Source organism: Phalangium opilio, unplaced genomic scaffold (assembly GCF_054372755.1).
Source record: "Phalangium opilio isolate 3A_F unplaced genomic scaffold, DU_Popi_V2 ptg000100l_1, whole genome shotgun sequence".
In the NCBI taxonomy this organism is placed as follows: domain Eukaryota; kingdom Metazoa; phylum Arthropoda; class Arachnida; order Opiliones; family Phalangiidae; genus Phalangium; species Phalangium opilio.
The window spans coordinates 460,505-486,026 of record NW_028324203.1 but is presented as its reverse complement, the minus strand read 5'-3'; the positions used below and the strand labels follow the sequence as shown (position 1 = coordinate 486,026).

General features: G+C 45.5%; 56 non-coding genes across 56 annotated transcripts; all 56 read left to right on the top strand.

Annotated features, from left to right (window-relative positions):
- Window positions 1–58: 58 nt before the first annotated feature.
- On the top strand, window positions 59–130 carry TRNAP-AGG (transfer RNA proline (anticodon AGG)). The gene has a single exon. It is a non-coding gene; the product is annotated as a tRNA-Pro (tRNA).
- Window positions 131–217: 87 nt separating this feature from the next.
- TRNAR-UCG (transfer RNA arginine (anticodon UCG)) lies at window positions 218–289 on the top strand. The gene has a single exon. It is a non-coding gene; the product is annotated as a tRNA-Arg (tRNA).
- An 86-nt stretch (window positions 290–375) lies between these two features.
- On the top strand, window positions 376–447 carry TRNAP-AGG (transfer RNA proline (anticodon AGG)). The gene has a single exon. It is a non-coding gene; the product is annotated as a tRNA-Pro (tRNA).
- Window positions 448–534: 87 nt separating this feature from the next.
- On the top strand, window positions 535–606 carry TRNAP-AGG (transfer RNA proline (anticodon AGG)). Its single transcript has one exon. It is a non-coding gene; the product is annotated as a tRNA-Pro (tRNA).
- Window positions 607–852: 246 nt separating this feature from the next.
- TRNAP-UGG (transfer RNA proline (anticodon UGG)) lies at window positions 853–924 on the top strand. The gene has a single exon. It is a non-coding gene; the product is annotated as a tRNA-Pro (tRNA).
- Window positions 925–1,011: 87 nt separating this feature from the next.
- TRNAP-AGG (transfer RNA proline (anticodon AGG)) lies at window positions 1,012–1,083 on the top strand. The gene has a single exon. It is a non-coding gene; the product is annotated as a tRNA-Pro (tRNA).
- Window positions 1,084–1,170: 87 nt separating this feature from the next.
- TRNAP-AGG (transfer RNA proline (anticodon AGG)) lies at window positions 1,171–1,242 on the top strand. The gene has a single exon. It is a non-coding gene; the product is annotated as a tRNA-Pro (tRNA).
- An 87-nt stretch (window positions 1,243–1,329) lies between these two features.
- TRNAP-AGG (transfer RNA proline (anticodon AGG)) lies at window positions 1,330–1,401 on the top strand. Its single transcript has one exon. It is a non-coding gene; the product is annotated as a tRNA-Pro (tRNA).
- A 563-nt stretch (window positions 1,402–1,964) lies between these two features.
- Window positions 1,965–2,036, top strand: TRNAR-UCG (transfer RNA arginine (anticodon UCG)). The gene has a single exon. It is a non-coding gene; the product is annotated as a tRNA-Arg (tRNA).
- A 404-nt stretch (window positions 2,037–2,440) lies between these two features.
- Window positions 2,441–2,512, top strand: TRNAP-AGG (transfer RNA proline (anticodon AGG)). Its single transcript has one exon. It is a non-coding gene; the product is annotated as a tRNA-Pro (tRNA).
- Window positions 2,513–2,757: 245 nt separating this feature from the next.
- Window positions 2,758–2,829, top strand: TRNAP-AGG (transfer RNA proline (anticodon AGG)). Its single transcript has one exon. It is a non-coding gene; the product is annotated as a tRNA-Pro (tRNA).
- A 404-nt stretch (window positions 2,830–3,233) lies between these two features.
- Window positions 3,234–3,305, top strand: TRNAP-AGG (transfer RNA proline (anticodon AGG)). Its single transcript has one exon. It is a non-coding gene; the product is annotated as a tRNA-Pro (tRNA).
- A 245-nt stretch (window positions 3,306–3,550) lies between these two features.
- TRNAP-AGG (transfer RNA proline (anticodon AGG)) lies at window positions 3,551–3,622 on the top strand. The gene has a single exon. It is a non-coding gene; the product is annotated as a tRNA-Pro (tRNA).
- A 722-nt stretch (window positions 3,623–4,344) lies between these two features.
- TRNAP-UGG (transfer RNA proline (anticodon UGG)) lies at window positions 4,345–4,416 on the top strand. The gene has a single exon. It is a non-coding gene; the product is annotated as a tRNA-Pro (tRNA).
- A 245-nt stretch (window positions 4,417–4,661) lies between these two features.
- On the top strand, window positions 4,662–4,733 carry TRNAP-AGG (transfer RNA proline (anticodon AGG)). The gene has a single exon. It is a non-coding gene; the product is annotated as a tRNA-Pro (tRNA).
- Window positions 4,734–5,137: 404 nt separating this feature from the next.
- Window positions 5,138–5,209, top strand: TRNAL-UAG (transfer RNA leucine (anticodon UAG)). The gene has a single exon. It is a non-coding gene; the product is annotated as a tRNA-Leu (tRNA).
- Window positions 5,210–5,295: 86 nt separating this feature from the next.
- Window positions 5,296–5,367, top strand: TRNAP-AGG (transfer RNA proline (anticodon AGG)). The gene has a single exon. It is a non-coding gene; the product is annotated as a tRNA-Pro (tRNA).
- An 87-nt stretch (window positions 5,368–5,454) lies between these two features.
- TRNAR-UCG (transfer RNA arginine (anticodon UCG)) lies at window positions 5,455–5,526 on the top strand. Its single transcript has one exon. It is a non-coding gene; the product is annotated as a tRNA-Arg (tRNA).
- An 86-nt stretch (window positions 5,527–5,612) lies between these two features.
- Window positions 5,613–5,684, top strand: TRNAP-AGG (transfer RNA proline (anticodon AGG)). Its single transcript has one exon. It is a non-coding gene; the product is annotated as a tRNA-Pro (tRNA).
- Window positions 5,685–6,089: 405 nt separating this feature from the next.
- TRNAP-UGG (transfer RNA proline (anticodon UGG)) lies at window positions 6,090–6,161 on the top strand. Its single transcript has one exon. It is a non-coding gene; the product is annotated as a tRNA-Pro (tRNA).
- An 87-nt stretch (window positions 6,162–6,248) lies between these two features.
- On the top strand, window positions 6,249–6,320 carry TRNAP-AGG (transfer RNA proline (anticodon AGG)). The gene has a single exon. It is a non-coding gene; the product is annotated as a tRNA-Pro (tRNA).
- Window positions 6,321–6,407: 87 nt separating this feature from the next.
- TRNAP-AGG (transfer RNA proline (anticodon AGG)) lies at window positions 6,408–6,479 on the top strand. Its single transcript has one exon. It is a non-coding gene; the product is annotated as a tRNA-Pro (tRNA).
- An 87-nt stretch (window positions 6,480–6,566) lies between these two features.
- On the top strand, window positions 6,567–6,638 carry TRNAP-AGG (transfer RNA proline (anticodon AGG)). Its single transcript has one exon. It is a non-coding gene; the product is annotated as a tRNA-Pro (tRNA).
- Window positions 6,639–7,201: 563 nt separating this feature from the next.
- On the top strand, window positions 7,202–7,273 carry TRNAR-UCG (transfer RNA arginine (anticodon UCG)). The gene has a single exon. It is a non-coding gene; the product is annotated as a tRNA-Arg (tRNA).
- A 404-nt stretch (window positions 7,274–7,677) lies between these two features.
- Window positions 7,678–7,749, top strand: TRNAP-AGG (transfer RNA proline (anticodon AGG)). The gene has a single exon. It is a non-coding gene; the product is annotated as a tRNA-Pro (tRNA).
- Window positions 7,750–7,994: 245 nt separating this feature from the next.
- Window positions 7,995–8,066, top strand: TRNAP-AGG (transfer RNA proline (anticodon AGG)). Its single transcript has one exon. It is a non-coding gene; the product is annotated as a tRNA-Pro (tRNA).
- A 404-nt stretch (window positions 8,067–8,470) lies between these two features.
- Window positions 8,471–8,542, top strand: TRNAP-AGG (transfer RNA proline (anticodon AGG)). The gene has a single exon. It is a non-coding gene; the product is annotated as a tRNA-Pro (tRNA).
- Window positions 8,543–8,787: 245 nt separating this feature from the next.
- On the top strand, window positions 8,788–8,859 carry TRNAP-AGG (transfer RNA proline (anticodon AGG)). The gene has a single exon. It is a non-coding gene; the product is annotated as a tRNA-Pro (tRNA).
- A 1,040-nt stretch (window positions 8,860–9,899) lies between these two features.
- Window positions 9,900–9,971, top strand: TRNAP-UGG (transfer RNA proline (anticodon UGG)). The gene has a single exon. It is a non-coding gene; the product is annotated as a tRNA-Pro (tRNA).
- Window positions 9,972–10,376: 405 nt separating this feature from the next.
- On the top strand, window positions 10,377–10,448 carry TRNAP-UGG (transfer RNA proline (anticodon UGG)). The gene has a single exon. It is a non-coding gene; the product is annotated as a tRNA-Pro (tRNA).
- Window positions 10,449–11,488: 1,040 nt separating this feature from the next.
- Window positions 11,489–11,560, top strand: TRNAP-AGG (transfer RNA proline (anticodon AGG)). Its single transcript has one exon. It is a non-coding gene; the product is annotated as a tRNA-Pro (tRNA).
- Window positions 11,561–12,283: 723 nt separating this feature from the next.
- On the top strand, window positions 12,284–12,355 carry TRNAP-UGG (transfer RNA proline (anticodon UGG)). The gene has a single exon. It is a non-coding gene; the product is annotated as a tRNA-Pro (tRNA).
- A 723-nt stretch (window positions 12,356–13,078) lies between these two features.
- Window positions 13,079–13,150, top strand: TRNAP-UGG (transfer RNA proline (anticodon UGG)). The gene has a single exon. It is a non-coding gene; the product is annotated as a tRNA-Pro (tRNA).
- A 405-nt stretch (window positions 13,151–13,555) lies between these two features.
- On the top strand, window positions 13,556–13,627 carry TRNAP-AGG (transfer RNA proline (anticodon AGG)). Its single transcript has one exon. It is a non-coding gene; the product is annotated as a tRNA-Pro (tRNA).
- Window positions 13,628–13,714: 87 nt separating this feature from the next.
- Window positions 13,715–13,805, top strand: TRNAP-AGG (transfer RNA proline (anticodon AGG)). Its single transcript is given in 2 exon segments — window positions 13,715–13,750; window positions 13,770–13,805. It is a non-coding gene; the product is annotated as a tRNA-Pro (tRNA).
- A 722-nt stretch (window positions 13,806–14,527) lies between these two features.
- TRNAP-AGG (transfer RNA proline (anticodon AGG)) lies at window positions 14,528–14,599 on the top strand. Its single transcript has one exon. It is a non-coding gene; the product is annotated as a tRNA-Pro (tRNA).
- A 564-nt stretch (window positions 14,600–15,163) lies between these two features.
- Window positions 15,164–15,235, top strand: TRNAP-UGG (transfer RNA proline (anticodon UGG)). The gene has a single exon. It is a non-coding gene; the product is annotated as a tRNA-Pro (tRNA).
- Window positions 15,236–15,958: 723 nt separating this feature from the next.
- Window positions 15,959–16,030, top strand: TRNAP-UGG (transfer RNA proline (anticodon UGG)). The gene has a single exon. It is a non-coding gene; the product is annotated as a tRNA-Pro (tRNA).
- Window positions 16,031–16,753: 723 nt separating this feature from the next.
- TRNAP-UGG (transfer RNA proline (anticodon UGG)) lies at window positions 16,754–16,825 on the top strand. The gene has a single exon. It is a non-coding gene; the product is annotated as a tRNA-Pro (tRNA).
- A 405-nt stretch (window positions 16,826–17,230) lies between these two features.
- Window positions 17,231–17,302, top strand: TRNAT-AGU (transfer RNA threonine (anticodon AGU)). The gene has a single exon. It is a non-coding gene; the product is annotated as a tRNA-Thr (tRNA).
- A 583-nt stretch (window positions 17,303–17,885) lies between these two features.
- TRNAP-AGG (transfer RNA proline (anticodon AGG)) lies at window positions 17,886–17,957 on the top strand. The gene has a single exon. It is a non-coding gene; the product is annotated as a tRNA-Pro (tRNA).
- Window positions 17,958–18,203: 246 nt separating this feature from the next.
- Window positions 18,204–18,275, top strand: TRNAP-AGG (transfer RNA proline (anticodon AGG)). The gene has a single exon. It is a non-coding gene; the product is annotated as a tRNA-Pro (tRNA).
- Window positions 18,276–18,521: 246 nt separating this feature from the next.
- Window positions 18,522–18,593, top strand: TRNAP-AGG (transfer RNA proline (anticodon AGG)). The gene has a single exon. It is a non-coding gene; the product is annotated as a tRNA-Pro (tRNA).
- Window positions 18,594–18,839: 246 nt separating this feature from the next.
- Window positions 18,840–18,911, top strand: TRNAP-AGG (transfer RNA proline (anticodon AGG)). Its single transcript has one exon. It is a non-coding gene; the product is annotated as a tRNA-Pro (tRNA).
- Window positions 18,912–18,998: 87 nt separating this feature from the next.
- On the top strand, window positions 18,999–19,070 carry TRNAP-AGG (transfer RNA proline (anticodon AGG)). The gene has a single exon. It is a non-coding gene; the product is annotated as a tRNA-Pro (tRNA).
- A 246-nt stretch (window positions 19,071–19,316) lies between these two features.
- On the top strand, window positions 19,317–19,388 carry TRNAP-AGG (transfer RNA proline (anticodon AGG)). The gene has a single exon. It is a non-coding gene; the product is annotated as a tRNA-Pro (tRNA).
- A 723-nt stretch (window positions 19,389–20,111) lies between these two features.
- Window positions 20,112–20,183, top strand: TRNAP-UGG (transfer RNA proline (anticodon UGG)). Its single transcript has one exon. It is a non-coding gene; the product is annotated as a tRNA-Pro (tRNA).
- Window positions 20,184–21,860: 1,677 nt separating this feature from the next.
- TRNAP-UGG (transfer RNA proline (anticodon UGG)) lies at window positions 21,861–21,932 on the top strand. The gene has a single exon. It is a non-coding gene; the product is annotated as a tRNA-Pro (tRNA).
- Window positions 21,933–22,655: 723 nt separating this feature from the next.
- On the top strand, window positions 22,656–22,727 carry TRNAP-UGG (transfer RNA proline (anticodon UGG)). The gene has a single exon. It is a non-coding gene; the product is annotated as a tRNA-Pro (tRNA).
- Window positions 22,728–23,450: 723 nt separating this feature from the next.
- On the top strand, window positions 23,451–23,522 carry TRNAP-UGG (transfer RNA proline (anticodon UGG)). The gene has a single exon. It is a non-coding gene; the product is annotated as a tRNA-Pro (tRNA).
- Window positions 23,523–23,927: 405 nt separating this feature from the next.
- TRNAP-AGG (transfer RNA proline (anticodon AGG)) lies at window positions 23,928–23,999 on the top strand. Its single transcript has one exon. It is a non-coding gene; the product is annotated as a tRNA-Pro (tRNA).
- An 87-nt stretch (window positions 24,000–24,086) lies between these two features.
- Window positions 24,087–24,177, top strand: TRNAP-AGG (transfer RNA proline (anticodon AGG)). The gene is given in 2 exon segments: window positions 24,087–24,122; window positions 24,142–24,177. It is a non-coding gene; the product is annotated as a tRNA-Pro (tRNA).
- Window positions 24,178–24,582: 405 nt separating this feature from the next.
- Window positions 24,583–24,654, top strand: TRNAP-AGG (transfer RNA proline (anticodon AGG)). The gene has a single exon. It is a non-coding gene; the product is annotated as a tRNA-Pro (tRNA).
- An 87-nt stretch (window positions 24,655–24,741) lies between these two features.
- On the top strand, window positions 24,742–24,832 carry TRNAP-AGG (transfer RNA proline (anticodon AGG)). Its single transcript is given in 2 exon segments — window positions 24,742–24,777; window positions 24,797–24,832. It is a non-coding gene; the product is annotated as a tRNA-Pro (tRNA).
- A 405-nt stretch (window positions 24,833–25,237) lies between these two features.
- Window positions 25,238–25,309, top strand: TRNAP-AGG (transfer RNA proline (anticodon AGG)). Its single transcript has one exon. It is a non-coding gene; the product is annotated as a tRNA-Pro (tRNA).
- An 87-nt stretch (window positions 25,310–25,396) lies between these two features.
- Window positions 25,397–25,468, top strand: TRNAP-AGG (transfer RNA proline (anticodon AGG)). The gene has a single exon. It is a non-coding gene; the product is annotated as a tRNA-Pro (tRNA).
- The last annotated feature ends 54 nt before the right edge of the window (window positions 25,469–25,522 follow it).

The following is a 25,522-nucleotide window of genomic DNA, read 5'->3' as shown; positions in this document are numbered from 1 at the left end:
TTTAAATGCAACTAAGTACAGGTTAGTCCTATGAGTTGAGCATGGCTCTGATACGCATGGTCCGTTGGTCTAGGGGTATGATACTCGCTTAGGGTGCGAGTGGTCCCGGGTTCAAATCCCGGACGGACCCGAGTTTTTGAAGAAGTAATTTAGTGACTATTTAAATGCAACTAGCTACAGGTTAGGCCTATGAGTTGAGCATGTCTCTGATACGCATGGTCCGTTGGTCTAGGGGTATGATACTCGCTTTCGGTGCGAGTGGTCCCGGGTTCAAATCCCGGACGGACCGAGTTTTTGAAGAAGTAACTTAGTGACTATTTAAATTCAACTATCTACAGGTTAGGCCTCTGAGTTGAGCATGTCTCTGACACATTTGGTCCGTTGGTCTAGGGGTATGATACTCGCTTAGGGTGCGAGTGGTCCCGGGTTCAAATCCCGGACGGACCCGAGTTTTTGAAGAAGTAATTTAGTGACTATTTAAATGACATTGGCTACAGGTTGGGCCTATGAGTTGAGCATGTCCCTAATACTCATAGTCCGTTGGTCTAGGGGTATGATACTCGCTTAGGGTGCGAGTGGTCCTGGGTTCAAATCCCGGACGGACCCGAGTTTTTGAAGAAATAATTTAGTGACTATTTAAATGCAACTAACTACAGGTAAGGACTATGTATTGAGCATGTTTATGATACGCATGATCCGTTGGTCTAGGGGTTTGATACTCGCTTTGGGTGCGAGTGGTCCCGAGTTCAAATCCCGGACGGACCCGAGTTTTTGAAGAAGTAACTTAGTGACTATTTAAATTCAACTATCTACACGTTAGGCCTATGAGTTGAGCATGTCTCTGACACATTTGGTCCGTTGGTCTAGGGGTATGATACTCGCTTTGGGTGCGAGTGGTCCCGGGTTCAAATCCCGGACGGACCTGAGTTTTTGAAGAAGTAATTTAGTGACTATTTAAATGCAACTAACTACAGGTTAGGCATATGAGTTGAGCATGTCTCTGATACGCATGGTCCGTTGGTCTAGGGGTATGATACTCGCTTAGGGTGCGAGTGGTCCCGGGTTCAAATCCCGGACGGACCCGAGTTTTTGAAGAAGTAATTTAGTGACTATCTAAATGCAACTAACTACAGGTTAGGCCTTTGTATTGAGCATGTTTATAATACGCATGGTCCGTTGGTCTAGGGGTATGATACTCGCTTAGGGTGCGAGTTGTCCCGGGTTCAAATCCCGGACGGACCCGAGTTTTTGAAGAAGTAATTTAGTGACTATTTAAATGACATTGGCTACAGGTTAGGCCTATGAGTTGAGCATGTCCCTAATACTCATAGTCCGTTGGTCTAGGGGTATGATACTCGCTTAGGGTGCGAGTGGTCCTGGGTTCAAATCCCGGACGGACCCGAGTTTTTGAAGAAATAATTTAGTGACTATTTAAATGCAACTAACTACAGGTAAGGACTATGTATTGAGCATGTTTATGATACGCATGATCCGTTGGTCTAGGGGTTTGATACTCGCTTTGGGTGCGAGTGGTCCCGAGTTCAAATCCCGGACGGACCCGAGTTTTTGAAGAAGTAACTTAGTGACTATTTAAATTCAACTATCTACACGTTAGGCCTATGAGTTGAGCATGTCTCTGACACATTTGGTCCGTTGGTCTAGGGGTATGATACTCGCTTTGGGTGCGAGTGGTCCCGGGGTCAAATCCCGGACGGACCCGAGTTTTTCAAGAAGTATTTTAGTGACATTTAAAGGCAACTAGCTACAGGTTAGGCCTATGAGTTGAGCATGCCTCTGATACGCATGGTCCGTTGGTCTAGGGGTATGATACTCGCTTTGGGTGCGAGTGGTCCCGGGTTCATATCCTGGACGGACCCAACTTTTTGTAGAAGTAATTCAGTGACTATTTAAATGCAACTAACTACAGGTTAGGCATATGAGTTGAGCATGTCTCTGATACGCATGGTCCGTTGGTCTAGGGGTATGATACTCGCTTTCGGTGCGAGTGGTCCCGGGTTCAAATCCCGGACGGACCCGAGTTTTTGAAGAAGTAACTTAGTGACTATTTAAATTCAACTATCTACAGGTTAGGCCTCTGAGTTGAGCATGTCTCTGACACACATGGTCCGTTGGTCTAGGGGAGTGATACTCGCTTTGGGTGCTAGTGGTCCCGGGTTCAAATCCCAGACGGACCCGAGTTTTTCAAGAAGAATTTTAGTGACTATTTAAATGCAACTAACTACAGGTTAGGCCTATGTATTGAGCATGTTTATAATACGCATGATCCGTTGGTCTAGGGGTTTGATACTCGCTTTGTATGCGAGTGGTCCCGGGTTCAAATCCCGGACCGACCCGAGTTTTTCAAGAAGTATTTTAGTGACATTTAAATGCAACTAAATACAGGTTAGTCCTATGAGTTGAGCATGGCTCTGATACGCATGGTCCGTTGGTCTAGGGGTATGATACTCGCTTAGGGTGCGAGTGGTCCCGGGTTCAAATCCCGGACGGACCCGAGTTTTTGAAGAAGTAATTTAGTGACTATCTAAATGCAACTAACTACAGGTTAGGCCTTTGTATTGAACATGTTTATAATACGCATGATCCGTTGGTCTAGGGGTTTGATACTCGCTTTGGGTGCGAGTGGTCCCGGGTTCAAATCCCGGACGGACCCGAGTTTTTAAAGAAGTAATTTAGTGACATTTAAATGCAACTAAATACAGGTTAGGTCTATGAGTTGAGCGTGGCTCTGATACGCATGGTCCGTTGGTCTAGGGGTATGATACTCGCTTAGGGTGCGAGTTGTCCCGGGTTCAAATCCCGGACGGACCCGAGTTTTTGAAGAAGTAATTTAGTGACTAATTAAATGACAATGGCTACAGGTTAGGCCTATGAGTTGAGCATGTCTCTGATGCGCATGGTCCGTTGGTCTAGGGGTATGATACTCGCTTTGGGTGAGAGTGGTCCTGGGTTCAAATCTCGGTCGGACCCGAGTTTTTGAAGAAGTAATTTAGTGACTATTTAAATGCAACTAACTACAGGTTAGGCCTATGTATTGAGCAAGTTTTTAATACGCATGATCCGTTGGTCTAGGGGTTTGATACTCGCTTTGGGTGCGAGTGGTCCCGGGTTCAAATCCCGGACGGACCCGAGTTTTTCAAGAAGTATTTTAGTGACATTTAAATGCAACTAAATACAGGTTAGTCCTATGAGTTGAGCATGGCTCTGATACGCATGGTCCGTTGGTCTAGGGGTATGATACTCGCTTAGGGTGCGAGTGGTCCCGGGTTCAAATCCCGGACGGACCCGAGTTTTTGAAGAAGTAATTTAGTGATTATCTAAATGCAACTAACTACAGGTTAGGCCTTTGTATTGAGCATGTTTATAATACGCATGATCCGTTGGTCTAGGGGTTTGATACTCGCTTTGGGTGCGAGTGGTCCCGGGTTCAAATCCCGGACGGACCCGAGTTTTTGAAGAAGTAATTTAGTGACATTTAAATGCAACTAAATACAGGTTAGGTCTATGAGTTGAGCGTGGCTCTGATACGCATGGTCCGTTGGTCTAGGGGTATGATACTCGCTTAGGGTGCGAGTTGTCCCGGGTTCAAATCCCGGACGGACCCGAGTTTTTGAAGAAGTAATTTAGTGACTAATTAAATGACAATGGCTACAGGTTAGGCCTATGAGTTGAGCATGTCTCTGATGCGCATGGTCCGTTGGTCTAGGGGTATGATACTCGCTTTGGGTGAGAGTGGTCCTGGGTTCAAATCTCGGTCGGACCCGAGTTTTTGAAGAAGTAATTTAGTGACTATTTAAATGCAACTAACTACAGGTTAGGCCTATGTATTGAGCAAGTTTTTAATACGCATGATCCGTTGGTCTAGGGGTTTGATACTCGCTTTGGGTGCGAGTGGTCCCGGGTTCAAATCCCGGACGGACCCGAGTTTTTCAAGAAGTATTTTAGTGACATTTAAATGCAACTAAATACAGGTTAGGTCTATGAATTGAGCGTGGCTCTGATATGCATGGTCCGTTGGTCTAGGGGTATGATACTCGCTTAGGGTGCGAGTTGTCCCGGATTCAAATCCCGGACGGACCCGAGTTTTTGAAGAAGTAATTTAGTGACTATTTAAATGACATTGGCCACAGGTTAGGCCTATGAGTTGAGCATGTCTCTAATACTCATAGTCAGTTGGTCTAGGGGTATGATACTCGCTTTGGGTGCGAGTGGTCCCGGGTTCAAATCCCGGACGGACTCGAGTTTTTGAAGAAGTAATTTAGTGACTGTTTAAATGCAACTAACTACAGGTTAGGCATATGAGTTGATTATGTCTCTGATACGCATGGTCCGTTGGTCTAGGGGTATGATACTCGCTTTGGGTGCGAGTGGTCCTGGGTTCAAATCCCGGACGGACCCGAGTTTTTGAAGAAGTAACTTAGTGACTATTTAAATTCAACTATCTACAGGTTAGGCCTATGAGTTGAGCATGTCTCTGACACACATGGTCCGTTGGTCTAGGGGTGTGATACTCGCTTAGGGTGCTAGTGGTCCCGGGGTCAAATCTAGGACGGACCCGAGTTTTTCAAGAAGTATTTTAGTGACATTTAAATGCAACTAAATACAGGTTAGGCCTATGAGTTGAGCATGTCTCTGATACGCATGGTCCGTTGGTCTAGGGGTATGATACTCGCTTAGGGTGCGAGTGGTCCCGGGTTCAAAACCCGGACGGACTCGAGTTTTTCAAGAAGTATTTTAGTGACATTTAAATGCGACTAAATACAGGTTAGGCCTATGAGTTGAGCATGTCTCTGATACGCATGGTCCGTTGGTCTAGGGGTATGATACTCGCTTAGGGTGCTAGTGGTCCCGGGTTCAAATCCCGAACGCACCCGAGTTTTTGAAGAAGTAATTTAGTGAGTATTTAAATGACATTGGCTACAGGTTAGGCCTATGAGTTGAACATGTCTCTAATACGCATGGTCCGTTGGTCTAGGGGTATGATACTCGCTTTGGGTGCGAGTGGTCCCGAGTTCAAATCCCGGACGGACCCGAGTTTTTGAAGAAGTAACTTAGTGACTATTTAAATTCAACTATCTACACGTTAGGCCTATGAGTTGAGCATGTCTCTAACACATTTGGTCCGTTGGTCTAGGGGTATGATACTCGCTTTAGGTGCGAGTGGTCCCGGGGTCAAATCCCGGACGGACCCGAGTTTTTCAAGAAGTATTTTAGTGACATTTAAATGCAACTAAGTACAGGTTAGTCCTATGAGTTGAGCATGGCTCTGATACGCATGGTCCGTTGGTCTAGGGGTATGATACTCGCTTAGGGTGCGAGTGGTCCCGGGTTCAAATCCCGGACGGACCCGAGTTTTTGAAGAAGTAATTTAGTGACTATTTAAATGCAACTAGCTACAGGTTAGGCCTATGAGTTGAGCATGTCTCTGATACGCATGGTCCGTTGGTCTAGGGGTATGATACTCGCTTTCGGTGCGAGTGGTCCCGGGTTCAAATCCCGGACGGACCGAGTTTTTGAAGAAGTAACTTAGTGACTATTTAAATTCAACTATCTACAGGTTAGGCCTCTGAGTTGAGCATGTCTCTGACACATTTGGTCCGTTGGTCTAGGGGTATGATACTCGCTTAGGGTGCGAGTGGTCCCGGGTTCAAATCCCGGACGGACCCGAGTTTTTGAAGAAGTAATTTAGTGACTATTTAAATGACATTGGCTACAGGTTAGGCCTATGAGTTGAGCATGTCCCTAATACTCATAGTCCGTTGGTCTAGGGGTATGATACTCGCTTAGGGTGCGAGTGGTCCTGGGTTCAAATCCCGGACTTACCCGAGTTTTTGAAGAAATAATTTAGTGACTATTTAAATGCAACTAACTACAGGTAAGGACTATGTATTGAGCATGTTTATGATACGCATGATCCGTTGGTCTAGGGGTTTGATACTCGCTTTGGGTGCGAGTGGTCCCGAGTTCAAATCCCGGACGGACCCGAGTTTTTGAAGAAGTAACTTAGTGACAATTTAAATTCAACTATCTACACGTTAGGCCTATGAGTTGAGCATGTCTCTGACACATTTGGTCCGTTGGTCTAGGGGTATGATACTCGCTTTGGGTGCGAGTGGTCCCGGGTTCAAATCCCGGACGGACCTGAGTTTTTGAAGAAGTAATTTAGTGACTATTTAAATGCAACTAACTACAGGTTAGGCATATGAGTTGAGCATGTCTCTGATACGCATGGTCCGTTGGTCTAGGGGTATGATACTCGCTTAGGGTGCGAGTGGTCCCGGGTTCAAATCCCGGACGGACCCGAGTTTTTGAAGAAGTAATTTAGTGACTATCTAAATGCAACTAACTACAGGTTAGGCCTTTGTATTGAGCATGTTTATAATACGCATGGTCCGTTGGTCTAGGGGTATGATACTCGCTTAGGGTGCGAGTTGTCCCGGGTTCAAATCCCGGACGGACCCGAGTTTTTGAAGAAGTAATTTAGTGACTATTTAAATGACATTGGCTACAGGTTAGGCCTATGAGTTGAGCATGTCCCTAATACTCATAGTCCGTTGGTCTAGGGGTATGATACTCGCTTAGGGTGCGAGTGGTCCTGGGTTCAAATCCCGGACGGACCCGAGTTTTTGAAGAAATAATTTAGTGACTATTTAAATGCAACTAACTACAGGTAAGGACTATGTATTGAGCATGTTTATGATACGCATGATCCGTTGGTCTAGGGGTTTGATACTCGCTTTGGGTGCGAGTGGTCCCGAGTTCAAATCCCGGACGGACCCGAGTTTTTGAAGAAGTAACTTAGTGACTATTTAAATTCAACTATCTACACGTTAGGCCTATGAGTTGAGCATGTCTCTGACACATTTGGTCCGTTGGTCTAGGGGTATGATACTCGCTTTGGGTGCGAGTGGTCCCGGGGTCAAATCCCGGACGGACCCGAGTTTTTCAAGAAGTATTTTAGTGACATTTAAAGGCAACTAGCTACAGGTTAGGCCTATGAGTTGAGCATGCCTCTGATACGCATGGTCCGTTGGTCTAGGGGTATGATACTCGCTTTGGGTGCGAGTGGTCCCGGGTTCATATCCTGGACGGACCCAACTTTTTGTAGAAGTAATTCAGTGACTATTTAAATGCAACTAACTACAGGTTAGGCATATGAGTTGAGCATGTCTCTGATACGCATGGTCCGTTGGTCTAGGGGTATGATACTCGCTTTCGGTGCGAGTGGTCCCGGGTTCAAATCCCGGACGGACCCGAGTTTTTGAAGAAGTAACTTAGTGACTATTTAAATTCAACTATCTACAGGTTAGGCCTCTGAGTTGAGCATGTCTCTGACACACATGGTCCGTTGGTCTAGGGGAGTGATACTCGCTTTGGGTGCTAGTGGTCCCGGGTTCAAATCCCAGACGGACCCGAGTTTTTCAAGAAGAATTTTAGTGACTATTTAAATGCAACTAACTACAGGTTAGGCCTATGTATTGAGCATGTTTATAATACGCATGATCCGTTGGTCTAGGGGTTTGATACTCGCTTTGTATGCGAGTGGTCCCGGGTTCAAATCCCGGACCGACCCGAGTTTTTCAAGAAGTATTTTAGTGACATTTAAATGCAACTAAATACAGGTTAGTCCTATGAGTTGAGCATGGCTCTGATACGCATGGTCCGTTGGTCTAGGGGTATGATACTCGCTTAGGGTGCGAGTGGTCCCGGGTTCAAATCCCGGACGGACCCGAGTTTTTGAAGAAGTAATTTAGTGACTATCTAAATGCAACTAACTACAGGTTAGGCCTTTGTATTGAACATGTTTATAATACGCATGATCCGTTGGTCTAGGGGTTTGATACTCGCTTTGGGTGCGAGTGGTCCCGGGTTCAAATCCCGGACGGACCCGAGTTTTTAAAGAAGTAATTTAGTGACATTTAAATGCAACTAAATACAGGTTAGGTCTATGAGTTGAGCGTGGCTCTGATACGCATGGTCCGTTGGTCTAGGGGTATGATACTCGCTTAGGGTGCGAGTTGTCCCGGGTTCAAATCCCGGACGGACCCGAGTTTTTGAAGAAGTAATTTAGTGACTAATTAAATGACAATGGCTACAGGTTAGGCCTATGAGTTGAGCATGTCTCTGATGCGCATGGTCCGTTGGTCTAGGGGTATGATACTCGCTTTGGGTGAGAGTGGTCCTGGGTTCAAATCTCGGTCGGACCCGAGTTTTTGAAGAAGTAATTTAGTGACTATTTAAATGCAACTAACTACAGGTTAGGCCTATGTATTGAGCAAGTTTTTAATACGCATGATCCGTTGGTCTAGGGGTTTGATACTCGCTTTGGGTGCGAGTGGTCCCGGGTTCAAATCCCGGACGGACCCGAGTTTTTCAAGAAGTATTTTAGTGACATTTAAATGCAACTAAATACAGGTTAGTCCTATGAGTTGAGCATGGCTCTGATACGCATGGTCCGTTGGTCTAGGGGTATGATACTCGCTTAGGGTGCGAGTGGTCCCGGGTTCAAATCCCGGACGGACCCGAGTTTTTGAAGAAGTAATTTAGTGATTATCTAAATGCAACTAACTACAGGTTAGGCCTTTGTATTGAGCATGTTTATAATACGCATGATCCGTTGGTCTAGGGGTTTGATACTCGCTTTGGGTGCGAGTGGTCCCGGGTTCAAATCCCGGACGGACCCGAGTTTTTGAAGAAGTAATTTAGTGACATTTAAATGCAACTAAATACAGGTTAGGTCTATGAGTTGAGCGTGGCTCTGATACGCATGGTCCGTTGGTCTAGGGGTATGATACTCGCTTAGGGTGCGAGTTGTCCCGGGTTCAAATCCCGGACGGACCCGAGTTTTTGAAGAAGTAATTTAGTGACTAATTAAATGACAATGGCTACAGGTTAGGCCTATGAGTTGAGCATGTCTCTGATGCGCATGGTCCGTTGGTCTAGGGGTATGATACTCGCTTTGGGTGAGAGTGGTCCTGGGTTCAAATCTCGGTCGGACCCGAGTTTTTGAAGAAGTAATTTAGTGACTATTTAAATGCAACTAACTACAGGTTAGGCCTATGTATTGAGCAAGTTTTTAATACGCATGATCCGTTGGTCTAGGGGTTTGATACTCGCTTTGGGTGCGAGTGGTCCCGGGTTCAAATCCCGGACGGACCCGAGTTTTTCAAGAAGTATTTTAGTGACATTTAAATGCAACTAAATACAGGTTAGGTCTATGAATTGAGCGTGGCTCTGATATGCATGGTCCGTTGGTCTAGGGGTATGATACTCGCTTAGGGTGCGAGTTGTCCCGGATTCAAATCCCGGACGGACCCGAGTTTTTGAAGAAGTAATTTAGTGACTATTTAAATGACATTGGCCACAGGTTAGGCCTATGAGTTAAGCATGTCTCTAATACTCATAGTCAGTTGGTCTAGGGGTATGATACTCGCTTTGGGTGCGAGTGGTCCTGGGTTCAAATCCCGGACGGACCCGAGTTTTTGAAGAAGTAATTTAGTGACTATTTAAATGACATTGGCTACAGGTTAGGCCTATGAGTTGAGCATGTCTCTGATACGCATGGTCCGTTGGTCTAGGGGTATGATACTCTCTTTGGGTGCGAGTGGTCCTGGGTTCAAATCCCGGACGGACCCGAGTTTTTGAAGAAGTAATTTAGTGACTATTTAAACGACATTGGCTACAGGTTAGGCCTATGAGTTGAGCATGTCTCTGATACGCATGGTCCGTTGGTCTAGGGGTATGATACTCTCTTTGGGTGCGAGTGGTCCTGGGTTCAAATCCCGGTCGGACCCGAGTTTTTGAAGAAGTAACTTAGTGACTATTTAAATGCAACTAGCTACAGGTTAGGCCTATGAGTTGATCATGCCTCTGATACGCATGGTCCGTTGGTCTAGGGGTATGATACTCGCTTTGGGTGCGAGTGGTCCCGGGTTCAAATCCCGGACGGACCCGAGTTTTTGAACAAGTAATTTAGTGACTATTTAAATGACATTGGCTACAGGTTAGGCCTATGAGTTGAGCATGTCTCTGATACGCATGGTCCGTTGGTCTAGGGGTATGATACTCTCTTTGGGTGCGAGTGGTCCTGGGTTCAAATCCCGGTCGGACCCGAGTTTTTGAAGAAGTAATTTAGTGACTATTTAAATGCAACTAACTACAGGTAAGGCCTATGTATTGAGCATGTTTATGATACGCATGATCCGTTGGTCTAGGGGTTTGATACTCGCTTTGGGTGCGAGTGGTCCCGAGTTCAAATCCCGGACGGACCCGAGTTTTTGAAGAAGTAACTTAGTGACTATTTAAATGCAACTAGCTACAGGTTAGGCCTATGAGTTGATCATGCCTCTGATACGCATGGTCCGTTGGTCTAGGGGTATGATACTCGCTTTGGGTGCGAGTGGTCCCGGGTTCAAATCCCGGACGGACCCGAGTTTTTGAAGAAGTAATTTAGTGACTATTTAAATGACATTGGCTACAGGTTAGGCCTATGAGTTGAGCATGTCTCTGATACGCATGGTCCGTTGGTCTAGGGGTATGATACTCTCTTTGGGTGCGAGTAGTCCTGGGTTCAAATCCCGGTCGGACCCGAGTTTTTGAAGAAGTAATTTAGTGACTATTTAAATGAAACTAACTACAGATAAGGCCTATGTATTGAGCATGTTTATAATACGCATGATCCGTTGGTCAAGGGGTATGATACTCGCTTTGGGTGCGAGTGGTCCTGGGTTCAAATCCCAGACGGACCCGAGTTTTTGAAGAAAAAATTTAGTGACTATTTAAATGAAACTAACTACAGATAAGGCCTATGTATTGAGCATGTTTATGATACGCATGATCCGTTGGTCTAGGGGTTTGATACTCGCTTTGGGTGCGAGTGGTCCCGGGTTCAAATCCCGGACGGAGCCGAGTTTTTGAAGAAGTAATTTAGTGACTATTTAAATGACATTGGCTACAGGTTAGGCCTATGAGTTGAGCATGTCTCTGATACGCATGGTCCGTTGGTCTAGGGGTATGATACTCTCTTTGGGTGCGAGTGGTCCTGGGTTCAAATCCCGGTCGGACCCGAGTTTTTGAAGAAGAATTTTAGTGACTATTTAAATGCAACTAGCTACAGGTTAGGCCTATGAGTTGATCATGCCTCTGATACGCATGGTCCGTTGGTCTAGGGGTATGATACTCGCTTTGGGTGCTAGTGGTCCCGGGTTCAAATCCCAGACGGACCCGAGTTTTTCAAGAAGAATTTTAGTGACTATTTAAATGCAACTAACTACAGGTTAGGCGTATGTATTGAGCATGTTTATAATACGCATGATCCGTTGGTCTAGGGGTTTGATACTCGCTTTGTGTGCGAGTGGTCCCGGGTTCAAATCCCGGACCGACCCGAGTTTTTCAAGAAGTATTTTAGTGACATTTAAATGCAACTAAATACAGGTTAGTCCTATGAGTTGAGCATGGCTCTGATACGCATGGTCCGTTGGTCTAGGGGTATGATACTCGCTTAGGGTGCGAGTGGTCCCGGGTTCAAATCCCGGACGGACCCGAGTTTTTGAAGAAGTAATTTAGTGACTAATTAAATGACAATGGCTACAGGTTAGGCCTATGAGTTGAGCATGTCTCTGATGCGCATGGTCCGTTGGTCTAGGGGTATGATACTCGCTTTGGGTGAGAGTGGTCCAGGGTTCAAATCTCGGTCGGACCCGAGTTTTTGAAGAAGTAATTTAGTGACTATTTAAATGCAACTAACTACAGGTTAGGCCTATGTATTGAGCAAGTTTTTAATACGCATGATCCGTTGGTCTAGGGGTTTGATACTCGCTTTGGGTGCGAATGGTCCCGGGTTCAAATCCCGGACGGACCCGAGTTTTTCAAGAAGTATTTTAGTGACTATTTAAATGACATTGGCTACAGGTTAGGCCTATGAGTTGAGCATGTCTCTGATACGCATGGTCCGTTGGTCTAGGGGTATGATACTCTCTTTGGGTGCGAGTGGTCCTGGGTTCAAATCCCGGACGGACCCGAGTTTTTGAAGAAGTAATTTAGTGACTATTTAAATGACATTGGCTACAGGTTAGGCCTATGAGTTGAGCATGTCTCTGATACGCATGGTCCGTTGGTCTAGGGGTATGATACTCTCTTTGGGTGCGAGTGGTCCTGGGTTCAAATCCCGGTCGGACCCGAGTTTTTGAAGAAGTAACTTAGTGACTATTTAAATGCAACTAGCTACAGGTTAGGCCTATGAGTTGATCATGCCTCTGATACGCATGGTCCGTTGGTCTAGGGGTATGATACTCGCTTTGGGTGCGAGTGGTCCCGGGTTCAAATCCCGGACGGACCCGAGTTTTTGAAGAAGTAACTTAGTGACTATTTAAATGACATTGGCTACAGGTTAGGCCTATGAGTTGAGCATGTCTCTGATACGCATGGTCCGTTGGTCTAGGGGTATGATACTCTCTTTGGGTGCGAGTAGTCCTGGGTTCAAATCCCGGTCGGACCCAAGTTTTTGAAGAAGTAATTTAGTGACTATTTAAATGCAACTAACTACAGGTTAGGCCTATGTATTGAGCATGTTTATAATGCGCATGATCCGTTGGTCAAGGGGTATGATACTCGCTTTGGGTGCGAGTGGTCCTGGGTTCAAATCCCAGACGGACCCGGGTTTTTGAAGAAAAAATTTAGTGACTATTTAAATGAAACTAACTACAGATAAGGCCTATGTATTGAGCATGTTTATGATACGCATGATCCGTTGGTCTAGGGGTTTGATACTCGCTTTGGGTGCGAGTGGTCCCGGGTTCAAATCCCGGACGGAGCCGAGTTTTTGAAGAAGTAATTTAGTGACTATTTAAATGACATTGGCTACAGGTTAGGCCTATGAGTTGAGCATGTCTCTGATACGCATGGTCCGTTGGTCTAGGGGTATGATACTCTCTTTGGGTGCGAGTGGTCCTGGGTTCAAATCCCGGTCGGACCCGAGTTTTTGAAGAAGTAACTTAGTGACTATTTAAATGCAACTAGCTACAGGTTAGGCCTATGAGTTGATCATGCCTCTGATACGCATGGTCCGTTGGTCTAGGGGTATGATACTCGCTTTGGGTGCGAGTGGTCCCGGGTTCAAATCCCGGACGGACCCGAGTTTTTGAACAAGTAATTTAGTGACTATTTAAATGACATTGGCTACAGGTTAGGCCTATGAGTTGAGCATGTCTCTGATACGCATGGTCCGTTGGTCTAGGGGTATGATACTCTCTTTGGGTGCGAGTGGTCCTGGGTTCAAATCCCGGTCGGACCCGAGTTTTTGAAGAAGTAATTTAGTGACTATTTAAATGCAACTAACTACAGGTAAGGCCTATGTATTGAGCATGTTTATGATACGCATGATCCGTTGGTCTAGGGGTTTGATACTCGCTTTGGGTGCGAGTGGTCCCGAGTTCAAATCCCGGAAGGAACCCGAGTTTTTGAAGAAGTAATTTAGTGACATTTAAATGCAACTAAATACAGGTTAGGTCTATGAGTTGAGCATGGCTCTGATACGCATGGTCCGTTGGTCTAGGGGTATGATACTCGCTTAGGGTGCGAGTGGTCCCGGGTTCAAATCCCGGACGGACCCGAGTTTTTGAAGAAGTAATTTAGTGACTATCTAAATGCAACTAACTACAGGTTAGGCCTTTGTATTGAGCATGTTTATAATACGCATGGTCCGTTGATCTAGGGGTATGATACTCGCTTAGGGGTATGATACTCGCTTAGGGTGCGAGTGGTCCCGGGTTCAAATCCCGGACGGACCCGAGTTTTTGAAGAAGTAATTTATTGACTATCTAAATGCAACTAACTACAGGTTAGGCCTTTGTATTGAGCATGTTTATAATACGCATGATCCGTTGGTCTAGGGGTTTGATACTCGCTTTGGGTGCGAGTGGTCCTGGGTTCAAATCCCGGTCGGACCCGAGTTTTTGAAGAAGTAATTTAGTGACTATTTAAATGCAACTAACTACAGGTAAGGCCTATGTATTGAGCATGTTTATGATACGCATGATCCGTTGGTCTAGGGGTTTGATACTCGCTTTGGGTGCGAGTGGTCCCGAGTTCAAATCCCGGAAGGAACCCGAGTTTTTGAAGAAGTAATTTAGTGACATTTAAATGCAACTAAATACAGGTTAGGTCTATGAGTTGATCATGCCTCTGATACGCATGGTCCGTTGGTCTAGGGGTATGATACTCGCTTTGGGTGCTAGTGGTCCCGGGTTCAAATCCCAGACGGACCCGAGTTTTTCAAGAAGAATTTTAGTGACTATTTAAATGCAACTAACTACAGGTTAGGCGTATGTATTGAGCATGTTTATAATACGCATGATCCGTTGGTCTAGGGGTTTGATACTCGCTTTGTGTGCGAGTGGTCCCGGGTTCAAATCCCGGACCGACCCGAGTTTTTCAAGAAGTATTTTAGTGACATTTAAATGCAACTAAATACAGGTTAGTCCTATGAGTTGAGCATGGCTCTGATACGCATGGTCCGTTGGTCTAGGGGTATGATACTCGCTTAGGGTGCGAGTGGTCCCGGGTTCAAATCCCGGACGGACCCGAGTTTTTGAAGAAGTAATTTAGTGACTAATTAAATGACAATGGCTACAGGTTAGGCCTATGAGTTGAGCATGTCTCTGATGCGCATGGTCCGTTGGTCTAGGGGTATGATACTCGCTTTGGGTGAGAGTGGTCCAGGGTTCAAATCTCGGTCGGACCCGAGTTTTTGAAGAAGTAATTTAGTGACTATTTAAATGCAACTAACTACAGGTTAGGCCTATGTATTGAGCAAGTTTTTAATACGCATGATCCGTTGGTCTAGGGGTTTGATACTCGCTTTGGGTGCGAGTGGTCCCGGGTTCAAATCCCGGACGGACCCGAGTTTTTCAAGAAGTATTTTAGTGACTATTTAAATGACATTGGCTACAGGTTAGGCCTATGAGTTGAGCATGTCTCTGATACGCATGGTCCGTTGGTCTAGGGGTATGATACTCTCTTTGGGTGCGAGTGGTCCTGGGTTCAAATCCCGGACGGACCCGAGTTTTTGAAGAAGTAACTTAGTGACTATTTAAATGCAACTAGCTACAGGTTAGGCCTATGAGTTGATCATGCCTCTGATACGCATGGTCCGTTGGTCTAGGGGTATGATACTCGCTTTGGGTGCGAGTGGTCCCGGGTTCAAATCCCGGACGGACCCGAGTTTTTGAAGAAGTAACTTAGTGACTATTTAAATGACATTGGCTACAGGTTAGGCCTATGAGTTGAGCATGTCTCTGATACGCATGGTCCGTTGGTCTAGGGGTATGATACTCTCTTTGGGTGCGAGTAGTCCTGGGTTCAAATCCCGGTCGGACCCGAGTTTTTGAAGAAGTAATTTAGTGACTATTTAAATGCAACTAACTACAGGTTAGGCCTATGTATTGAGCATGTTTATAATGCGCATGATCCGTTGGTCAAGGGGTATGATACTCGCTTTGGGTGCGAGTGGTCCTGGGTTCAAATCCCAGACGGACCCGAGTTTTTGAAGAAAAAATTTAGTGACTATTTAAATGAAACTAACTACAGATAAGGCCTATGTATTGAGCATGTTTATGATACGCATGATCCGTTGGTCTAGGGGTTTGATACTCGCTTTGGGTGCGAGTGGTCCCGGGTTCAAATCCCGGACGGACCCGAGTTTTTCAAGAAGTATTTTAGTGACTATTTAAATGACATTGGCTACAGGTTAGGCCTATGAGTTGAGCATGTCTCTGATACGCATGGTCCGTTGGTCTAGGGGTATGATACTCTCTTTGGGTGCGAGTGGTCCTGGGTTCAAATCCCGGTCGGACCCGAGTTTTTGAAGAAGTAACTTAGTGACTATTTAAATGCAACTAGCTACAGGTTAGGCCTATGAGTTGATCATGCCTCTGATACGCATGGTCCGTTGGTCTAGGGGTATGATACTCGCTTTGGGTGCGAGTGGTCCCGGGTTCAAATCCCGGACGGACCCGAGTTTTTGAAGAAGTAACTTAGTGACTATTTAAATGACATTGGCTACAGGTTAGGCCTATGAGTTGAGCATGTCTCTGATACGCATGGTCCGTTGGTCTAGGGGTATGATACTCTCTTTGGGTGCGAGTAGTCCTGGGTTCAAATCCCGGTCGGACCCGAGTTTTTGAAGAAGTAATTTAGTGACTATTTAAATGCAACTAACTACAGGTTAGGCCTATGTATTGAGCATGTTTATAATGCGCATGATCCGTTGGTCAAGGGGTATGATACTCGCTTTGGGTGCGAGTGGTCCTGGGTTCAAATCCCAGACGGACCCGAGTTTTTGAAGAAAAAATTTAGTGACTATTTAAATGAAACTAACTACAGATAAGGCCTATGTATTGAGCATGTTTATGATACGCATGATCCGTTGGTCTAGGGGTTTGATACTCGCTTTGGGTGCGAGTGGTCCCGGGTTCAAATCCCGGACGGAGCCGAGTTTTTGAAGAAGTAATTTAGTGACTATTTAAATGACATTGGCTACAGGTTAGGCCTATGAGTTGAGCATGTCTCTGATACGCATGGTCCGTTGGTCTAGGGGTATGATACTCTCTTTGGGTGCGAGTGGTCCTGGGTTCAAATCCCGGTCGGACCCGAGTTTTTGAAGAAGTAACTTAGTGACTATTTAAATGCAACTAGCTACAGGTTAGGCCTATGAGTTGATCATGCCTCTGATACGCATGGTCCGTTGGTCTAGGGGTATGATACTCGCTTTGGGTGCGAGTGGTCCCGGGTTCAAATCCCGGACGGACCCGAGTTTTTGAACAAGTAATTTAGTGACTATTTAAATGACATTGGCTACAGGTTAGGCCTATGAGTTGAGCATGTCTCTGATACGCATGGTCCGTTGGTCTAGGGGTATGATACTCTCTTTGGGTGCGAGTGGTCCTGGGTTCAAATCCCGGTCGGACCCGAGTTTTTGAAGAAGTAATTTAGTGACTATTTAAATGCAACTAACTACAGGTAAGGCCTATGTATTGAGCATGTTTATGATACGCATGATCCGTTGGTCTAGGGGTTTGATACTCGCTTTGGGTGCGAGTGGTCCCGAGTTCAAATCCCGGAAGGAACCCGAGTTTTTGAAGAAGTAATTTAGTGACATTTAAATGCAACTAAATACAGGTTAGGTCTATGAGTTGAGCATGGCTCTGATACGCATGGTCCGTTGGTCTAGGGGTATGATACTCGCTTAGTGTGCGAGTGGTCCCGGGTTCAAATCCCGGACGGACCCGAGTTTTTGAAGAAGTAATTTAGTGACTATCTAAATGCAACTAACTACAGGTTAGGCCTTTGTATTGAGCATGTTTATAATACGCATGGTCCGTTGATCTAGGGGTATGATACTCGCTTAGGGGTATGATACTCGCTTAGGGTGCGAGTGGTCCCGGCTTCAAATCCCGGACGGACCCGAGTTTTTGAAGAAGTAATTTATTGACTATCTAAATGCAACTAACTACAGGTTAGGCCTTTGTATTGAGCATGTTTATAATACGCATGATCCGTTGGTCTAGGGGTTTGATACTCGCTTTGGGTGCGAGTGGTCCTGGGTTCAAATCCCGGTCGGACCCGAGTTTTTGAAGAAGTAATTTAGTGACTATTTAAATGCAACTAACTACAGGTAAGGCCTATGTATTGAGCATGTTTATGATACGCATGATCCGTTGGTCTAGGGGTTTGATACTCGCTTTGGGTGCGAGTGGTCCCGAGTTCAAATCCCGGAAGGAACCCGAGTTTTTGAAGAAGTAATTTAGTGACATTTAAATGCAACTAAATACAGGTTAGGTCTATGAGTTGAGCATGGCTCTGATACGCATGGTCCGTTGGTCTAGGGGTATGATACTCGCTTAGGGTGCGAGTGGTCCCGGGTTCAAATCCCGGACGGACCCGAGTTTTTGAAGAAGTAATTTATTGACTATCTAAATGCAACTAACTACAGGTTAGGCCTTTGTATTGAGCATGTTTATAATACGCATGATCCGTTGGTCTAGGGGTTTGATACTCGCTTTGGGTGCGAGTGGTCCCGGGTTCAAATCCCGGAAGGAACCCGAGTTTTTGAAGAAGTAATTTAGTGACATTTAAATGCAACTAAATACAGGTTAGGTCTATGAGTTGAGCATGGCTCTGATACGCATGGTCCGTTGGTCTAGGGGTATGATACTCGCTTAGGGTGCGAGTGGTCCCGGGTTCAAATCCCGGACGGACCCGAGTTTTTGAAGGAGTAATTTAGTGACTATCTAAATGCAACTAACTACAGGTTAGGCCTTTGTATTGAGCATGTTTATAATACCCATGGTCCGTTGGTCTAGGGGTATGATACTCGCTTAGGGTGCGAGTTGTCCCGGGTACAAATCCCGGACGGACCCGAGTTTTTGAAGAAGTAATTTAGTGACTATTTAAATGACATTGGCTACAGGTTAGGCCTATGAGTTGAGCATGTCCCTAATACTCATAGTCCGTTGGTCTAGGGGTATGATACTCGCTTAGGGTGCGAGTGGTCCTGGGTTCAAATCCCGGACGGACCCGAGTTTTTGAAGAAATAATTTAGTGACTATTTAAATGCAACTAACTACAGGTAAGGACTATGTATTGAGCATGTTTATAATACGCATGATCCGTTGGTCTAGGGGTTTGATACTCGCTTTGGGTGCGAGTGGTCCCGGGTTCAAATCCCGGAAGGAACCCGAGCTTTTGAAGAAGTAATTTAGTGACATTTAAATGCAACTAAATACAGGTTAGGTCTATGAGTTGAGCATGGCTCTGATACGCATGGTCCGTTGGTCTAGGGGTATGATACTCGCTTAGGGTGCGAGTGGTCCCGGGTTCAAATCCCGGACGGACCCGAGTTTTTGAAGAAGTAATTTAGTGACTATCTAAATGCAACTAACTACAGGTTAGGCCTTTGTATTGAGCATGTTTATAATACGCATGTTCCGTTGGTCTAGGGGTATGATACTCGCTTAGGGTGCGAGTTGTCCCGGGTTCAAATCCCGGACGGACCCGAGTTTTTGAAGAAGTAATTTAGTGACTATTTAAATGACATTGGCTACAGGTTAGGCCTATGAGTTGAGCATGTCCCTAATACTCATAGTCCGTTGGTCTAGGGGTTTGATACTCGCTTTGGGTGCGAGTGGTCCCGAGTTCAAATCCCGGACGGACCCGAGTTTTTGAAGAAGTAACTTAGTGACTATTTAAATTCAACTATCTACACGTTAGGCCTATGAGTTGAGCATGTCTCTGACACATTTGGTCCGTTGGTCTAGGGGTATGATACTCGCTTAGGGTGCGAGTTGTCCCGGGTTCAAATCCCGGACGGACCCGAGTTTTTGAAGAAGTAATTTAGTGACTAATTAAATGACAATGGCTACAGGTTAGGCCTATGAGTTGAGCATGTCTCTGATGCGCATGGTCCGTTGGTCTAGGGGTATGATACTCGCTTTGGGTGAGAGTGGTCCAGGGTTCAAATCTCGGTCGGACCCGAGTTTTTGAAGAAGTAATTTAGTGACTATTTAAATGCAACTAACTACAGGTTAGGCCTATGTATTGAGCAAGTTTTTAATACGCATGATCCGTTGGTCTAGGGGTTTGATACTCGCTTTGGGTGCGAGTGGTCCCGGGTTCAAATCCCGGACGGACCCGAGTTTTTCAAGAAGTATTTTAGTGACTATTTAAATGACATTGGCTACAGGTTAGGCCTATGAGTTGAGCATGTCTCTGATACGCATGGTCCGTTGGTCTAGGGGTATGATACTCTCTTTGGGTGCGAGTGGTCCTGGGTTCAAATCCCGGACGGACCCGAGTTTTTGAAGAAGTAATTTAGTGACTATTTAAATGACATTGGCTACAGGTTAGGCCTATGAGTTGAGCATGTCTCTGATACGCATGGTCCGTTGGTCTAGGGGTATGATACTCTCTTTGGGTGCGAGTGGTCCTGGGTTCAAATCCCGGTCGGACCCGAGTTTTTGAAGAAGTAACTTAGTGACTATTTAAATGCAACTAGCTACAGGTTAGGCCTATGAGTTGATCATGCCTCTGATACGCATGGTCCGTTGGTCTAGGGGTATGATACTCGCTTTGGGTGCGAGTGGTCCCGGGTTCAAATCCCGGACGGACCCGAGTTTTTGAAGAAGTAACTTAGTGACTATTTAAATGACATTGGCTACAGGTTAGGCCTATGAGTTGAGCATGTCTCTGATACGCATGGTCCGTTGGTCTAGGGGTATGATACTCTCTTTGGGTGCGAGTAGTCCTGGGTTCAAATCCCGGTCGGACCCGAGTTTTTGAAGAAGTAATTTAGTGACTATTTAAATGCAACTAACTACAGGTTAGGCCTATGTATTGAGCATGTTTATAATGCGCATGATCCGTTGGTCAAGGGGTATGATACTCGCTTTGGGTGCGAGTGGTCCTGGGTTCAAATCCCAGACGGACCCGAGTTTTTGAAGAAAAAATTTAGTGACTATTTAAATGAAACTAACTACAGATAAGGCCTATGTATTGAGCATGTTTATGATACGCATGATCCGTTGGTCTAGGGGTTTGATACTCGCTTTGGGTGCGAGTGGTCCCGGGTTCAAATCCCGGACGGAGCCGAGTTTTTGAAGAAGTAATTTAGTGACTATTTAAATGACATTGGCTACAGGTTAGGCCTATGAGTTGAGCATGTCTCTGATACGCATGGTCCGTTGGTCTAGGGGTATGATACTCTCTTTGGGTGCGAGTGGTCCTGGGTTCAAATCCCGGTCGGACCCGAGTTTTTGAAGAAGTAACTTAGTGACTATTTAAATGCAACTAGCTACAGGTTAGGCCTATGAGTTGATCATGCCTCTGATACGCATGGTCCGTTGGTCTAGGGGTTTGATACTCGCTTTGGGTGCGAGTGGTCCCGAGTTCAAATCCCGGACGGACCCGAGTTTTTGAAGAAGTAACTTAGTGACTATTTAAATTCAACTATCTACACGTTAGGCCTATGAGTTGAGCATGTCTCTGACACATTTGGTCCGTTGGTCTAGGGGTATGATACTCGCTTAGGGTGCGAGTTGTCAAGGGTTCAAATCCCGGACGGACCCGAGTTTTTGAAGAAGTAATTTAGTGACTAATTAAATGACAATGGCTACAGGTTAGGCCTATGAGTTGAGCATGTCTCTGATGCGCATGGTCCGTTGGTCTAGGGGTATGATACTCGCTTTGGGTGAGAGTGGTCCAGGGTTCAAATCTCGGTCGGACCCGAGTTTTTGAAGAAGTAATTTAGTGACTATTTAAATGCAACTAACTACAGGTTAGGCCTATGTATTGAGCAAGTTTTTAATACGCATGATCCGTTGGTCTAGGGGTTTGATACTCGCTTTGGGTGCGAGTGGTCCCGGGTTCAAATCCCGGACGGACCCGAGTTTTTCAAGAAGTATTTTAGTGACTATTTAAATGACATTGGCTACAGGTTAGGCCTATGAGTTGAGCATGTCTCTGATACGCATGGTCCGTTGGTCTAGGGGTATGATACTCTCTTTGGGTGCGAGTGGTCCTGGGTTCAAATCCCGGACGGACCCGAGTTTTTGAAGAAGTAATTTAGTGACTATTTAAATGACATTGGCTACAGGTTAGGCCTATGAGTTGAGCATGTCTCTGATACGCATGGTCCGTTGGTCTAGGGGTATGATACTCTCTTTGGGTGCGAGTGGTCCTGGGTTCAAATCCCGGTCGGACCCGAGTTTTTGAAGAAGTAACTTAGTGACTATTTAAATGCAACTAGCTACAGGTTAGGCCTATGAGTTGATCATGCCTCTGATACGCATGGTCCGTTGGTCTAGGGGTATGATACTCGCTTTGGGTGCGAGTGGTCCCGGGTTCAAATCCCGGACGGACCCGAGTTTTTGAAGAAGTAACTTAGTGACTATTTAAATGACATTGGCTACAGGTTAGGCCTATGAGTTGAGCATGTCTCTGATACGCATGGTCCGTTGGTCTAGGGGTATGATACTCTCTTTGGGTGCGAGTAGTCCTGGGTTCAAATCCCGGTCGGACCCGAGTTTTTGAAGAAGTAATTTAGTGACTATTTAAATGCAACTAACTACAGGTTAGGCCTATGTATTGAGCATGTTTATAATGCGCATGATCCGTTGGTCAAGGGGTATGATACTCGCTTTGGGTGCGAGTGGTCCTGGGTTCAAATCCCAGACGGACCCGAGTTTTTGAAGAAAAAATTTAGTGACTATTTAAATGAAACTAACTACAGATAAGGCCTATGTATTGAGCATGTTTATGATACGCATGATCCGTTGGTCTAGGGGTTTGATACTCGCTTTGGGTGCGAGTGGTCCCGGGTTCAAATCCCGGACGGAGCCGAGTTTTTGAAGAAGTAATTTAGTGACTATTTAAATGACATTGGCTACAGGTTAGGCCTATGAGTTGAGCATGTCTCTGATACGCATGGTCCGTTGGTCTAGGGGTATGATACTCTCTTTGGGTGCGAGTGGTCCTGGGTTCAAATCCCGGTCGGACCCGAGTTTTTGAAGAAGTAACTTAGTGACTATTTAAATGCAACTAGCTACAGGTTAGGCCTATGAGTTGATCATGCCTCTGATACGCATGGTCCGTTGGTCTAGGGGTATGATACTCGCTTTGGGTGCGAGTGGTCCCGGGTTCAAATCCCGGACGGACCCGAGTTTTTGAACAAGTAATTTAGTGACTATTTAAATGACATTGGCTACAGGTTAGGCCTATGAGTTGAGCATGTCTCTGATACGCATGGTCCGTTGGTCTAGGGGTATGATACTCTCTTTGGGTGCGAGTAGTCCTGGGTTCAAATCCCGGTCGGACCCGAGTTTTTGAAGAAGTAATTTAGTGACTATTTAAATGCAACTAACTACAGGTTAGGCCTATGTATTGAGCATGTTTATAATGCGCATGATCCGTTGGTCAAGGGGTATGATACTCGCTTTGGGTGCGAGTGGTCCTGGGTTCAAATCCCAGACGGACCCGAGTTTTTGAAGAAAAAATTTAGTGACTATTTAAATGAAACTAACTACAGATAAGGCCTATGTATTGAGCATGTTTATGATACGCATGATCCGTTGGTCTAGGGGTTTGATACTCGCTTTGGGTGCGAGTGGTCCCGGGTTCAAATCCCGGACGGAGCCGAGTTTTTGAAGAAGTAATTTAGTGACTATTTAAATGACATTGGCTACAGGTTAGGCCTATGAGTTGAGCATGTCTCTGATACGCATGGTCCGTTGGTCTAGGGGTATGATACTCTCTTTGGGTGCGAGTGGTCCTGGGTTCAAATCCCGGTCGGACCCGAGTTTTTGAAGAAGTAACTTAGTGACTATTTAAATGCAACTAGCTACAGGTTAGGCCTATGAGTTGATCATGCCTCTGATACGCATGGTCCGTTGGTCTAGGGGTATGATACTCGCTTTGGGTGCGAGTGGTCCCGGGTTCAAATCCCGGACGGACCCGAGTTTTTGAACAAGTAATTTAGTGACTATTTAAATGACATTGGCTACAGGTTAGGCCTATGAGTTGAGCATGTCTCTGATACGCATGGTCCGTTGGTCTAGGGGTATGATACTCTCTTTGGGTGCGAGTGGTCCTGGGTTCAAATCCCGGTCGGACCCGAGTTTTTGAAGAAGTAATTTAGTGACTATTTAAATGCAACTAACTACAGGTAAGGCCTATGTATTGAGCATGTTTATGATACGCATGATCCGTTGGTCTAGGGGTTTGATACTCGCTTTGGGTGCGAGTGGTCCCGAGTTCAAATCCCGGAAGGAACCCGAGTTTTTGAAGAAGTAATTTAGTGACATTTAAATGCAACTAAATACAGGTTAGGTCTATGAGTTGAGCATGGCTCTGATACGCATGGTCCGTTGGTCTAGGGGTATGATACTCGCTTAGGGTGCGAGTGGTCCCGGGTTCAAATCCCGGACGGACCCGAGTTTTTGAAGAAGTAATTTAGTGACTATCTAAATGCAACTAACTACAGGTTAGGCCTTTGTATTGAGCATGTTTATAATACGCATGGTCCGTTGATCTAGGGGTATGATACTCGCTTAGGGGTATGATACTCGCTTAGGGTGCGAGTGGTCCCGGGTTCAAATCCCGGACGGACCCGAGTTTTTGAAGAAGTAATTTATTGACTATCTAAATGCAACTAACTACAGGTTAGGCCTTTGTATTGAGCATGTTTATAATACGCATGATCCGTTGGTCTAGGGGTTTGATACTCGCTTTGGGTGCGAGTGGTCTTGGGTTCAAATCCCGGTCGGACCCGAGTTTTTGAAGAAGTAATTTAGTGACTATTTAAATGCAACTAACTACAGGTAAGGCCTATGTATTGAGCATGTTTATGATACGCATGATCCGTTGGTCTAGGGGTTTGATACTCGCTTTGGGTGCGAGTGGTCCCGAGTTCAAATCCCGGAAGGAACCCGAGTTTTTGAAGAAGTAATTTAGTGACATTTAAATGCAACTAAATACAGGTTAGGTCTATGAGTTGAGCATGGCTCTGATACGCATGGTCCGTTGGTCTAGGGGTATGATACTCGCTTAGGGTGCGAGTGGTCCCGGGTTCAAATCCCGGACGGACCCGAGTTTTTGAAGAAGTAATTTAGTGACTATCTAAATGCAACTAACTACAGGTTAGGCCTTTGTATTGAGCATGTTTATAATACGCATGGTCCGTTGATCTAGGGGTATGATACTCGCTTAGGGGTATGATACTCGCTTAGGGTGCGAGTGGTCCCGGGTTCAAATCCCGGACGGACCCGAGTTTTTGAAGAAGTAATTTATTGACTATCTAAATGCAACTAACTACAGGTTAGGCCTTTGTATTGAGCATGTTTATAATACGCATGATCCGTTGGTCTAGGGGTTTGATACTCGCTTTGGGTGCGAGTGGTCTTGGGTTCAAATCCCGGTCGGACCCGAGTTTTTGAAGAAGTAATTTAGTGACTATTTAAATGCAACTAACTACAGGTAAGGCCTATGTATTGAGCATGTTTATGATACGCATGATCCGTTGGTCTAGGGGTTTGATACTCGCTTTGGGTGCGAGTGGTCCCGGGTTCAAATCCCGGAAGGAACCCGAGTTTTTGAAGAAGTAATTTAGTGACATTTAAATGCAACTAAATACAGGTTAGGTCTATGAGTTGAGCATGGCTCTGATACGCATGGTCCGTTGGTCTAGGGGTATGATACTCGCTTAGGGTGCGAGTGGTGCCGGGTTCAAATCCCGGACGGACCCGAGTTTTTGAAGGAGTAATTTAGTGACTATCTAAATGCAACTAACTACAGGTTAGGCCTTTGTATTGAGCATGTTTATAATACGCATGGTCCGTTGGTCTAGGGGTATTATACTCGCTTAGGGTGCGAGTTGTCCCGGGTTCAAATCCCGGACGGACCCGAGTTTTTGAAGAAGTAATTTAGTGACTATTTAAATGACATTGGCTACAGGTTA